At 37.0% G+C, this 13,949-nt stretch overlaps 1 protein-coding gene across 1 annotated transcript in view; it reads right to left on the bottom strand.

Annotated features, from left to right (window-relative positions):
* The window catches only part of Malrd1 (MAM and LDL receptor class A domain containing 1), a 665,455-nt gene that overhangs the window by 408,258 nt on the left and 243,248 nt on the right, over positions 1-13,949 (bottom strand). The gene's annotated exons all lie outside the window — the stretch shown is intronic.

Raw genomic sequence — 13,949 nt, 5'->3', positions numbered from 1 at the left:
CTAGATTAAAAAAAACAAGTTATTATATTTATAATCTATATGCCTAAATTTGGCAGATCTATCACTATACTAATTCATTCCCTTGTTATGAGACCCCTTGCTACTTGCGGCTTCTCCAGTTCATGTGGTTCTGCTCCATCTTCCTTCCACCTTTTCTTTTTCCATCTCTCTCTCTCCTCCACCCTCTCTGAGACCATCCATCCCACCTTTCCTTTTCACTGCCCAATCATCAGCTCTAGCCTTTATTTGAACAGTCAGAATGAAGAGAAGGTTCAATGAGATCACCTGAGTATGTAATGTACTCCTTGTAGGGATCAGTCCCTCTTAATAAAGCAGAATTAACATCAAAATACAAAAAGCGCCAGAATGACCCATAACCAAACTTTAGTGCAAAAGAATTTCTATTACTGGGCAGTAGCATCAAGTATACATTGCACTAATTCCGTGATTGATGATTCTGTGAATGATTCTTTGCACACCTGTCCATTTAACCTGCATCCACAGCACAATTCCAGGACTGGTACATAGAAGACATGCTCACAATCATAGACCAAGTGAGGAGATAGACAAATAAATGAATTGAGGCATGAACATAAAACAGAGTGCAGCAACAAATAAATAGGTGGAATATTCCACTGTATACTTGAAGAACACATATAAGATATGGGAAGAAAAAGACAATTTTTGGCAATGTGAAGCTAAAATTAACACTTAGATTTATCAGACCAAAGAGTGAAGGATAGAAAGTCTTTATAGACAATGAAAGAATAACCTGTGTTCTGGAAGAAGGGTAGATTAGACTGTTTTGTTGTGCTTCTTTTGAATATAATGAGAATTTGACATGAGTACATATTCATATAGTAAGAATGTACACTTGTACAGTGTTAAGCCATTAAAAATATAAGTAGAAGAGACCAGTTGACACATTTGTAAGTCTGGATAAATCCAAAAAGCTGTGGAGAAATAATAAGATATGAGATTCCTATTTCGAGACATTTGGCATTACTATGGAGAATATACTAGAGGTAGCTTTGACATGGAGGAACCCAAAGAGTTCCATGATTTCTCTCATATGGGAAAGTAATAAACCAAAGCAAAGATGTTGGGGAAGAGAAAAATACTTCTGATTTTATTAAACAACTAGGATTTATGGGACTTGGCATTTTGGGTATTGTTGAAAATTTAAGGACTGACTAATATAGTACTTCATTTTATGGCTAAAGTTCTGAGAAAATTAAGAATTAGCATTGAAGTATATGGCAGATGACAGATTATGAAGCCAAAATTTTTGACATGAACTCAATACTGAAAGTAAGTCATGCACAGAAAAGATAAAACTGTCCAAGGCCTGGAAGTGGAAATAAGAGCAGCAAAGAAAACACAAATTGAGGCAACCCTGGAGCTAGAAAACCTAGAAAAGAGGATGTGAAACATAGATGCAAGCATCACCAACATACTACAAGAGATGGAAGAGAGAGTCTGAAGCATAGAAGATACAATAGAAGAAACTGATACATCAGTCATAGAAAATGACAAATCTAAAAAGTTTCTAACACAAAATGTCCAGGAAATCTGGGACACCATGAAGACCAAACCTAAGAATAATAGAAATAGAAGAGGGAGAAGGTTCCCAGTTCAAAGGGCCAGAAATATTTTCAACAAAATCATTAAAGAAAATTTCTCTAACTTAAAGAAAAAGATAGCTATAAACACACAAAAAGCTTTACAGAACACCAAATAGATAGGACCAGAAAAAAAATCCTCCCACTACATAAAAATCAAAACATTAAATGTATAGAACAAAGAAAGAATGTTAAAAGTTTCAAGAAAAAAAAAAGGCCAAATAACAGAAAGGCAGATCTATCAGAATTATACTTGACTTCATAACAGAGATGCTAAAAGTCAGAAGGTCCTGGACAGATATCTTGCAGACCCAAGAGACCACAATATTCAGCCCAGACTGCTACACCCAGAAAAAAATTTCAACTACCATAGATGGAGAAATCAAGATATTCCATGAAAATAAAACACATTTAAATAATATTTTTCTGCTAACCCAGCCCTACAGAAGATATAAGAAGAAAAACCCCACCACAAAGAGGGTAACTATATCCCAAAACATAAGAAATAGATAATTCCATATCTGAAACATCCAAAAAGAAACACATACACACACACACAGTACCATCACCAACACCAAAATAACAGGAACTAACAATCAGTAGTCATTAATATCTCTCAACACTAATGGACTCAATTTATTTAAAAAAGACATAGGCTAACAGACTGGATATGTAAACAGGATCCAACATTTTGCTGGATATCAGAAATAACCTCAGCATTAAAGATAGACACTATCTCAAAATTAAGGGTTACAAAAAGGGTTTGCAAGCAAACAGACTCAAGCAACAAGTTTGGAGTAGCCATTATAATATCTAGTAAAATTGTCTTTTAATGAAAAGTAATCAAAAGAGGTGGGAAAGGACATTTTATATGTATGAAAGAAAAAAAATTCACCAACAAAATGTCTTAATTCTGAACATCTACATCCCAAATGCAAGGGCATCTACATTCTACTAAAACTTAAATTACCCACCAACACCACACAATAACAGTGGGGAACTTCAACACATCAGTCTCATTAATAGACAGATTATTGAGACAAAAACTAAATAGAACATAACAGAAGTTATGAAACAAGTGGACCTAACATATTTACATAATATTTCATCCTAAACCAAATATATATACCTTCTTCTTCTCAGCACCTCCTGGAACCTCCTTCAAAATTGATTATATAATCAGACACACAGTAAGCCTCAACGGATACAAGAAGATTGAAATAACCTCTTGCACCCTATGAGATCATCATGGAGTATGTAACAACAGCAAACAACACAACTTCAGCAACAACAGACACAGCAGGAAGTTTACAAACTGAACAACCTCTACTCAATGATAACTTGGTCAAGGAAGAAATAAAGAAATTAAGACATTCTAGAAGTCAATGAAAATGAAGGCATACCCTGTCCAAACATATGAAAAACAATGAGGAAAGTAAGAGGAAGCTCATAGCACTAAGTGCCTTCACAAAGAGATTGGAGAGATTTCATATGAACAACTTAACAGCACACCCGAAAGCTCTGCAACAGAAAGAAGCAAGTATACCCAAGAGGACTAAACGGCAAGGAAGCAGTCCAACTCAAGGCTGAAAGCAACCAATTAGAAACAAAGAGAATGATACAAAGAATCAACAAAACCAAGAGCTGGTTCTTTGTGACAATCAACAAGACAGACAAACCCTCAGCCAAACAAACTAAAATGTAGAGAGACAATATCCAAATTAACCAAACCAGAAATGAAAGGGGAAATATAAACAATGGAAACTGAGGAAATTCACAAAATCAGTAGGTCTTTCTTCAAAAGTCTACACTCGACACAAAAGTGGAAAATCTAAAGAAAAAAAAAAAAAAGGATGATTTTCCCATAAGGAAACAGAAGCTGCCATTTAGTCTCTAAATAAATAAATAAATAAATAGTGCCAGTCAGTTTTAGTGCAGAATTCTACCAGAATTTCAAAGAAAAGCTAATAGCAATACCCCTCAAATAATTCCATGAAATAAAAACAGAAAGAATCCTGTAAAACTCACTCTATGAGTCCACAGTTACCTTGATACCTAAACCACAAAAAAACTGAATAAAGAAAGCAAATTTCAAACCAATTTCTCTTATGAATATCAATGCAAAAATATTTCAGTAAGATTCTCAGAAACTGATTCCAAGAACACATCAAAAACATCATTTACAATGATCAAGTAGGCTTCATCCCAATGATGCTGCAATAACTCAATATATGAACTTTTTTATCAATGTATTCTTACCATATAAATAAACTGAAAAAAAAAAACACATGATCATCTCTTTAGATGCTAAAAAATATTTTGACAAAATTCAGCACACTTCACGTAAAATGTCTTGGAGAGATCAGGGATATAAAGCACATACCTAAATATAAAAAACCAATAAACAGCAAGGAAATAGCCAATATCAAATTAAACAGAGAGAAACTTAAAGCAATTTCACTAAAATTAGGGACAAGAGAAGGCCATTCTTTCCCTATCTATACAGTATAGTACTTGAAGTTCTATCCAGAGCAGTAAGACAACTAAAGGAAACCAAGAGAATAAAAATTAAAAAGAAGAACTCAAAGTATCACCATTCATGCATGATATGATCCTACATATAAGTGATCCAAAAATTCTACCAGAGAACTTCTATAGCTGATAGACACCTTCAGCAAAGTAGCTGAATACAAAATTATCTGAAAGAAATCAGTAGCCCTTTTTTATAATACAAACAATAAAGAGGCTGAGATAGAAATTATGAAAACAACACCTGTTACAATAGACATAAATAATACAAAACATATTGGTGTAACAATTGTAAACAAGCAAGAAAATATCTATATGGCAAGAACTTTAAGTCCCTAAAGAAAGAAATTGAAGAAGGTAACAGAAAATAGGAAGATTCCCCCATGCTCATGGATCTGTATTGCCATCTTGTGTCACTTCTTGGCCTTTGGCTAAGATCAAGTGTCAGAATTCAATTCTTACCAAAGGCAATCTCTGTAGATTCAATGCAATTTTTACAGACATTGAAAGCAATTCTGAACTTCATATGGAAAAACAAAAACAAACAAAAAATAATAGGTAAAACAATACAGCACAATAATAGAACTTCTGAAGTAATCACTAAACCTGATCTCAAGCTGTACTACAGATCAATATTAATAAAAATTGCATGGTATTTGTATAGAAACCAACATGTTGATCAATGGAATCTAATCGAAGACCCAGAAATAACACACCTATGGACACTTGACTTTTGACAAAAAACCAAACCATACAATGAAATAAAGAAACCATCTTCAACAGATCGTGCTAGTCTAACCAGATGTCTGCATGTAGAAGAATGCAAATAGATCCATCTTTCTCACCCTAAACAAAACTCAAGTCTAAGTAGATCAAAGACCTCAACATAAAACCAGATACACTAATCTAATAGAAGAGAAAGTGGGAAACGGCCTTGAACTCATTGGTACAGGAAACAATTTACCTAACAGATCATCACTTGTTAAGGCTTTAAGATCAACAATTGATAAATGTGACTTCATGGAATTGCAAAACTTCTGTGAGGCAAAAGACACTGTCAATAGGACAAAACGGCAAACTACGGATTGGGAAAAGATTTTTACCAATCCTACATCTGACAGAGGGCTACTATCTAATATATATAAAGAACTCAAAAAGTCAGACTCCAGAGAATCAAATAACCCTATTAAAAAATGGATAGAGAGCTAAACAAAGAATTCTCAGCTGAGGAATACCAAATGACTGAGAAGCACCTAAAGAAGTATTCAATATCCTTAGTCATCAGAAAAATGCAAATCAAAACAACCCTGAGATTTCACCTCACACCAGTCAGAATGGCTAAGATCAAAAACTCAGGTGATAGCAGATGCTGGTGAGGATGTGGATAAAGACAAAAATTCCTCCACTGTAGGTGGGATTGCAAGCTGGTACAACCACTTTGGAAATCAGTCTGGCAGTTTATCAGAAAATTGGAAATAGTTCGATCTCAAGTTCCAGCTACACTGCTCCTGGACATATAACTAAAAAATAACCCATTATACCACAGGGACACTTGTTCAAACTTATTTGTTCAGCTTTATTTGTAATAGCTAGAAACTGGTAATGACCCAGATGTCCTTCAGCTGAAAAACGGATACTGAAACTGTGGTTTGTTTACACAATAGAATAATATTCAGTTATTTAAAACAAGGACATCATGAATTTTGCAGGCATCTGATGGAACTAGAAAATATCATCCTGAGTGAGGTAACACAGACCCAAAAAAGACATGCATGGTAAAGACATGCTCATGTGTAAGTAGATATTACCCATAAAATACAGAATACCCACAATACACCCCACAGACCTAGAGAAGATAAACAAGAAGTATGGCACAAGGGAGGATGCTTGAATCTCACTTAGAAGGGGGAATAAAGTAGTCATAGGAGGCAGACAGAGAGAGGGAAGTGGAAGGAAGGGGGGATGAGGAGGGGAATGGGGAGATCAGGATCAGGTGTGGGAAGAGACGCAAGAGAGGGCCAGAACAGGATAATAAATGGCAATCTACAGCTGAGGGTGGGGAAGGAGGGACATCCGTCTCAGAGACCTGGGATAGGGGAAGCTCCCAGAAGTCAATTCTGATGACCTTAGCTGAGATACATAGCAATGGGGATATTAAACCTTAAGAAGCTACTTCCTGTAGCCAGGCAGTGAATGGATAAGGACACCAACCCACCCATAAACATTTTGATCCCAGATTTTTTTCTGTCTATAAGAAATTCAGGGATATAGGTGGAACAGAGACTAAGGGATGCCCAACCAACAACTGGTCCAATTTGAACCCATCCCATGGATAAGCACCAATCCTCAACATTATTAATGATCCTTCGTTATTCTTGCAGACAGGAGCCTAGCATAATTGTCTTCAGAGAAGCACCAACCCGCAGCTAACTAAAACAAATGCAGAGGTGCACAGCCAAACCTGGGATGGAGCTCTCAAGGAGTCTCAGAAAAGTTGTGGGAATAACTGAGAGCCCTGAAGTGGGTAGGAACTTCACAGAAAGACCAACAGAATCAACTAATCTGGACCCTGGGGGTTTTCGGGGACAGCCACCAACCGAATAGCAAACATGACCTGGACTGAGGCCCCTGGCACATATGTAGCAGATGTGCTGTTCAGTCTCTGTGTGGTTCCTCCAACAACTGGAGCAGGAGCTGTCCCTAAAGCTGTTGCCTGTCTGTGGAATCTGTTCTCCAACTGTGTTACCTTGTGTGGCTTTTGTGGGAGAGGATGTGCTTAACCCTGCATAGACGTGATGTGCCAGGGGGTTGTGGGGGATAATGGAGGGGCATCCTCTCAGAGGAGAAGAGTAGGGGGGATGACAGGAAGGACTCTATAAAAGGGAAAGCAGGAGTGGGGAGCAGTGATAGAGATGTCAAATGAACAAATAAATAAATAAATTGAAAAAAGAAAAAGAAAGAAAGAAAAGAGTGACTGAGGAATCAGGAGCATACACTCAAGTTCTTTTTGCGAGTTCAGTAATCCTAACCTGCTGCTACTTTTTCTCCAGGGATTGTATAGAAGAGGGAAAATGTCAGAAATAAAGGGCTATTGAATTCAGGCTATGTATGAAGAGAGATGATAATCAAAGAAAATGTGTTCTGCGTTAATAGAGTAGAGATTAGAAATATCTGTAATAATTAGGTTACTTACACTGTGAGATAAAACATAGAAGATATGTTAAAAAAAGGCAAAAGTTTGTAATAAAAAGAGGTATTTTTCTCTGGCAAGATATAAATTCAATATTAACGGTTCAAGAAGAAAAGTTGCAGCAGGGAGCAAGCTTACCCTACTGCAAATGGAAGTACCAAAGTCAACATCATGCAAAATTAGTGATAAAAATTGTCGCCTACTATTAAACTTAGATGAATCCAATATCGTTATACAACTTGAGAAAAATTAAACAGTAAAATGATTTAGTGTTTGAAATGTTGATAATTTTAAAGGAACTACAGACTACATAGGTTGAATAAACAGGAACCACCACTAAGTTTAATGAAAAAAATTACTTCAAGATAACGTTAGTCAAGATTACTGAAGAACCCCCTTACCAAATTATCTGAAGTATTGGGTTTTGTTGCTTTCAGGTTACTGCAGTCTGAAAATGCTAAATAGAAAATTCCTGAGTTTTAAATTGCCCATGATTCTGAAAGGCATGTTGAAAGCATGCATCATTTTGCTCTTCCTGGTTGGGATTTGAACCAGTCTTTGTCTAGACTATTCCACATCATATAACCTACTGCCCATTAGCCATGTTAGTAGTCACCTCCGTTACAGAACTGACTGTCACAGTATCAATTATGCCACACCATCCCTTGAGCTGAAGTCCTCCTTACTACATTGAATTCTATGCTCAAAACACAAGGATAAGATATGGGCAATTCAGGGGTGTGAAGAAAAACATACTGAACTATGCTTCAAAGTGACCTAAGGATGAGGAATAAAAATGTATGCTTAAATTGTTAGGAACTACGCTGAGAACATTGTTGAGGTTGTAAGACACAATGAAAAACCTTTGGTGATTTTTGCTGTCACATCAGAAATTGCAAAAGGGATAATCAGAGTCCATGATAAGTGTTCAGTTAATGTGGAAATGGTATTAAAATTGCAAGCAGAATAAATGAGCAGAGGATGTGTTCCCACTGAAACCCCTGGTATGAAGCACTGAGCCTGACAAAAGGATTCCCATGAAGTGAAGGGAAACAAGCCCTTTGTTGCAAGGAAAAGATAATTACACAGATTCAGGGATAGGTTTGAACTGATATCATGCAGATCATTGGAGAGGCTATGCTTGCCACTATACAAGCTGCTGATGCATCATGGCTAAACTGATGATGGTGATTATGAAGAAAGGACAAACCCAAAGTAGACTCTCAACTGTGATAAAATCCTGCCTTTTCAAAAACCTTTCTAATAGGTCCATACATATTAGAGTACAAAGTAAGTACTTCATGTAAAACACACGAAAAAGAGACGCAAACTTGCTATAATATGGCAACAGTGTTGGGTTTACAGTTAAGCCAGGAAAGTATAGCCCACAAGCTCTCAAACGAAAGCAAGAATTATCTGTGCAGGTCCTGACTACATAATTAGAAATTATGGGAGACAGTCATCTCATTTACAGAAACTTTCCATTAAGGTTCTCTTCCAGAAGTGCAACAATATTTGAAAAACGAAGGAATGGAATCGAAAACTTTATTAGATAATATATCTGGCCATCTAGAATCTACTGGCCATGAAAATAAAAACTGAACCAAAAGATGACCATCCAAACCACAAGCATGTTTGAAGAAATTCTTTTCAAAGAGATGGAAAACATACGGATGTGTTAAATGAAAAGTAGAAAGCAATTGTAGCATTGTTTGCCAATGAAGACTAAGACCCTCTGCAATACTTAGATAAATTAAAAAGAAAGAGATGGGCTGGGCAGGTGGCTCATCGCGGGTCTGTAGCTCACACGTGGGTGTGGGTCCTGTTGGGTTGAACTGTGGATCCCGCACGTCTGCTGCGCCAGGCAACTGGAACAGTGGCTCAGGGAGCAGAAGCACAGGAATTTGACTGAGTTCACTCCACGCAGCACCTGGCAGATGGTGGGCTATGAGAAGCCCCAGGGCTCTGCCCAGGCATGGAGAAGTCTCAGCCTGAAGTCCCACGGTGACAGAGCTCCTGGGTTGGGAGTCTCTGGCCGAAGTGGCTAACCTGGAGACCTGTGGTCTCTGTCCTTGAGCTCTCAGATGCCATTGGGAGCTGCAGAAGAATTGAGATGCGGGGACATAGGGGCTGGACTGGCTTGCAGTTGAGAGAAGCAAGAAAGAGAGGCTCCAGTGGTGCCCTGTGGGGTAGAAATTCTTGGTCACGGTGACTTGCTTGGCTGGGTCAAGGCTGGCTGGGCTAGCTTGCTTGAGTTGGCAGGCCTCCTTGGCTGGAATGCAGAGAGGTCCTCCATGGGAGGTTAAATGGCTCAATAATCGAAGGCCCCCTCCACAGTGCTCCATGGTGGGACCCCAATGAAACGAGGAAGTCCATGGTTTTAAAAGATTTATTGTCATGGCAAAAAGTGAATATAGCTGTGCCCCGTGTCCTCAGGGTGGGCCTGAGGTTAAATATCATTTGTAAGGAAGGGGTCTGGGAAGGAATGCCTAATTGGCTATGCCCTTTGGCCTTTAGATACCTCGTTAATATGGAGAGCTCTTGAGGCTCTGTGGCCTCTAGTCACCCCCTCTACCTGTGGAGGGGCTGGTAGGGGCATTGCCTTACAGTGGCATCTGAAAGGCGCTCATCAATGGAGGTCTTTGACCTCGTGTCAGGAGCCTGGAGTTTGGGAGAATGGCAAAATGAATTCCATCCCTTGCAGGGATACCTGTTGGATCTTCAGCCATCTCTAGTCAATGCTCCATCAGAAACCATGCTATCCTTTCATGGTCCTTCGCCCCACAGCTCATATGCAACATGCATATACAGGCATGAAGACCAGAATTCAATCTCCAGAACCTTAATTTTTAAAAGCCTACCATGGCAGTGTTTGCCTCGCATTCCAAAATTAGATGGGTAGAGACTATCAGATTCCCTAGGGCTCACTAGACAGTCAGACTGGTGAACTCTAGCCTCAGCAAGGACTTCAAAGATAAGGCGGTGAGTAATTGGGAAACACATGACACTAACCTCTGGACTCTACATGCATGGGTATATATACATGTGCACATACAGAAATCAAACAAGTATACACAGATTACAACCACTAACTTCTGAGAGCACTGTTCTTCCAAAGAATATTAGAAACAAACAAGCAAAACAAATAAAATTCTTCATCTAAAGATCTGTGCCATCTATTATCTGTGCTTGACAGGCATTAGATGTCAGCTGAGGTTCAGTGATCCAGGATTACTGGACACAGATGATATGTCAGGAGATTGATAGGAACTTACTGCTCATACCTTTACTTCTGCTTATGTATTCATATTACTGCATGAGGAAGATTGCTGCAGTATCATGGGTTTGAAAGAAGAAATAGAGTGACCATATTCAAACAAACCATTGTATTATATTGTTAAATTTTTCTATTTTAAGTTATTCATCTCTTACCATGCCAAATTTGTCAATTAAAATTTATCATAGATACAAGTAGCATCATAGAGAATGATCAGTATGCACTTATACACATATTACATACATATATGTAATAAACATGTATATAACAATAGTTAAAAAACATAAATTTGAAAGAGAACATGGGGATATATGGAGGTTTGGGGGCAGAAAGGGAAAGAGGTAATTATGTAATTACATTAGAATTTCAAAAATTAATTAAAATCATAGGTATATAACATACCACAAAATTATATATATGTATATATACATATATATGTATATATAACATATACACGTATATATGTATATATATGCATATATAACCTATATATGGTATATATACATATATATATATGTATATACCATATACATACACACACATATATACGTATATATGTATATGTGTATATATACATATATGTATATATATATGTGTATATATGTATATGTATATATACGTACATATGTATATATGTATATATACATATACGTATATATATATACACACACATATATACATGTATATACACATACACACACACACATATATACGTATATATGTATATACATGTATATATGTATGTATACACACACACACACACACACATATATATATATATATATATATATATATATATATATATATATATATATATAAAACCTATGTCCACATTTATATTCATATACCTAGGTCTCTATGACCTCATTTGTTTCTTTGCTTTTGTTATAAGTACCATGATCAAAGCCAACTGGAGCTAGAAGGTGTTTTTTGGGTTATGCATTACAGCCCATCATCAGGGAAGCCAAGGCAGGAATCTGGAACCAAGAAGTGAAGCACAGACTATGGCTAAATGATGCTTATTGACTTTCTCAGTTACATTCTCTATGGAATGTAGGACTATTTACCTATCCATGGGTGACACTATTCACAATAGGCTGGACCCTCCCATATCAATCATGAATCATGAAAATGTTCCATAGGCACACCCACTAGCCAGTCTGGTGTAGGCAATTTCTTGATAAAGGTTCCTGCTACCTAAGTGATTCTAGTTTGTGTCAAGTTAACCAAATTTAACTAGCACTCTCTATGTGATTATCTATCTCTTTATATGATTCAATAACTCCTGAGGTTTCAGGCATTCATTGACACCATGGAACATAGTACTTGTGGATTAAAAAAGATTGTTGTGGTATATGAAATAATTTAATGAATGTCACAAAGCAATCAATGCCCAGATTGCCTTCATATGCTTCACTAGACTATCAGGGAAAATTCCTTTGTAGATCATCTTTCTAAAATATTTAGAGCAAACTCCAAACAGCAATGAATTTAACCATCATGTGGGTCATGCCTTTTCTAAGAAGTGTTCATTCCTGCAGTTTTGTTGAAAACACATTTCCAATCAAAATTCATGAAGGAAGAAGCATTGAAAATTCTGGGTTGTATCTCCTGTATCAGAAATGTCTTCTATAAGCAACACACTTGGTTAACTTCATATCAGCATTTACCTTTATTTAAATCAGGATGTGATGGCATGTTGTCATTATGTATTCCACGGTGGCCCCTGTGCTAGATAATATGGTTTTAATTTAGGACCTGGGATGTTGATCTGATTCTGACAGAGATCCATATCATTTACACTGCTGAGGAGTGTGCTGTAAGCTCTACTTTGAGCATCCATTGGAAATATGTTGGTTTCAAGAGATACCCTTAATTTGTTCAGGATATGCTAGAAGAATAAAAGCATAGATGGCACTTGGTCATAAATGCTTTCTCTTCTTGGCATTGCCTTGCATTATACATATTTATAGACAACTCTCTTTGCAACTAATCACCATGAATTCATATATAGAGGATAAATTTAAACTCATACCATCTCTCTTTGACTACTACTTTAGCATTTGCTATAGAGCACACACCTGGGCACTGCTTTTTTTTACTTTTTTACTGATTTTACTTGATTTTTTTTGTATCTGGACATGAGTATTTCATGGCAGGCTAGAAATCTAGTGAGTTAAGTGTCATGTCATGAATTGTGTACATGTTTAGAGATTTAGCCACTCCAGACAGAAGAGACTTCAAGGTAGTTGCTTCGACTTTAATGACATCATCACTTTTTCTCTTTTTTCAAAATTATTTTTCAGAATAAAGCATTTTGAACATTAATACACATTAAGAAAATAATATAATGTATGCATCACCCTGCAAACAACACTAAAGGAATTATCACTAAATAATGACTTCAGATGCTTATGTTAACAGAAAAAGAAGAATAAAAGAAGGACAGGAGGAAGAAGATTTAGAAGCAAAGAGAAGCCCGTACCCTAGTCTGATATCTACTCCTGCCCAAATGCCTCTAACAAGATTACACATCCCCATACAAAACTGTATGACTTTTATGATTCTATATGAGATTTTATGAGTTGAGGTAGGCAGTATTTTCCCCTTACTACTTGTACAGCTTAACACAATGCCCTGTGTCTCATTCTTAGCCATAGGAAAATCCTCAGAAAATAGCACCAAGGACTAAGGTCTTAAACAGCCACAACCTGACTGTTAGTTCTGGATGATGGGAAATTCAAGATCATATTGTCAGTAGATTGGGATTTAGAAAGAACCAACTTCCTGGTTGGCACGTGAATGTGTGATCCTTGTATCCTCGATATTTGAAAGAAAAAAAAAAAAAGCCAACTCCTCTTTGTTTTTTCAGAGATGTGCTCTATGTTCTTGTGTATTTTTAGGTCCTAATTGTCTCCTAAAGACCCTACATTTTTGCACACTCATCAAAGGATCGTTAGGCCTTAGTGTGAAATGTTCTCATGGGCTCCTGAGTTTCAACTCTCATTTCCTAGTTGACTGACAATGCTGTTTTGGGAGACTCGAGAACCCTTGAGAAGTGTGGTGTAGCTAACAGAAGTGACTCAGTCAACGACTGCAACCTTGAAGGTTATATGAATTTATTTTCTAGTAATCTCTTTGCTTCCTGGTCAATGTCATGCACAAGTTTCTGCTGCTACAAGCTTCTGATGCCACAGATGAACCCAGTGCAGCCATGCTATATCTTCTGAACTATAAGCTCAATAAACATTCCTCCCCTCCTCAGTTGTTTCTGTCACAATATTTTTACATCAGAGTGAAAAGTAATTAGTATAGAAAACTAGTAATAATG

The sequence above is a fragment of the Arvicanthis niloticus genome, chromosome 8 (genome assembly GCF_011762505.2).
Source record: "Arvicanthis niloticus isolate mArvNil1 chromosome 8, mArvNil1.pat.X, whole genome shotgun sequence".
Lineage (NCBI taxonomy): Eukaryota > Metazoa > Chordata > Mammalia > Rodentia > Muridae > Arvicanthis > Arvicanthis niloticus.
This window is presented reverse-complemented; position numbering and strand designations above follow the sequence as displayed.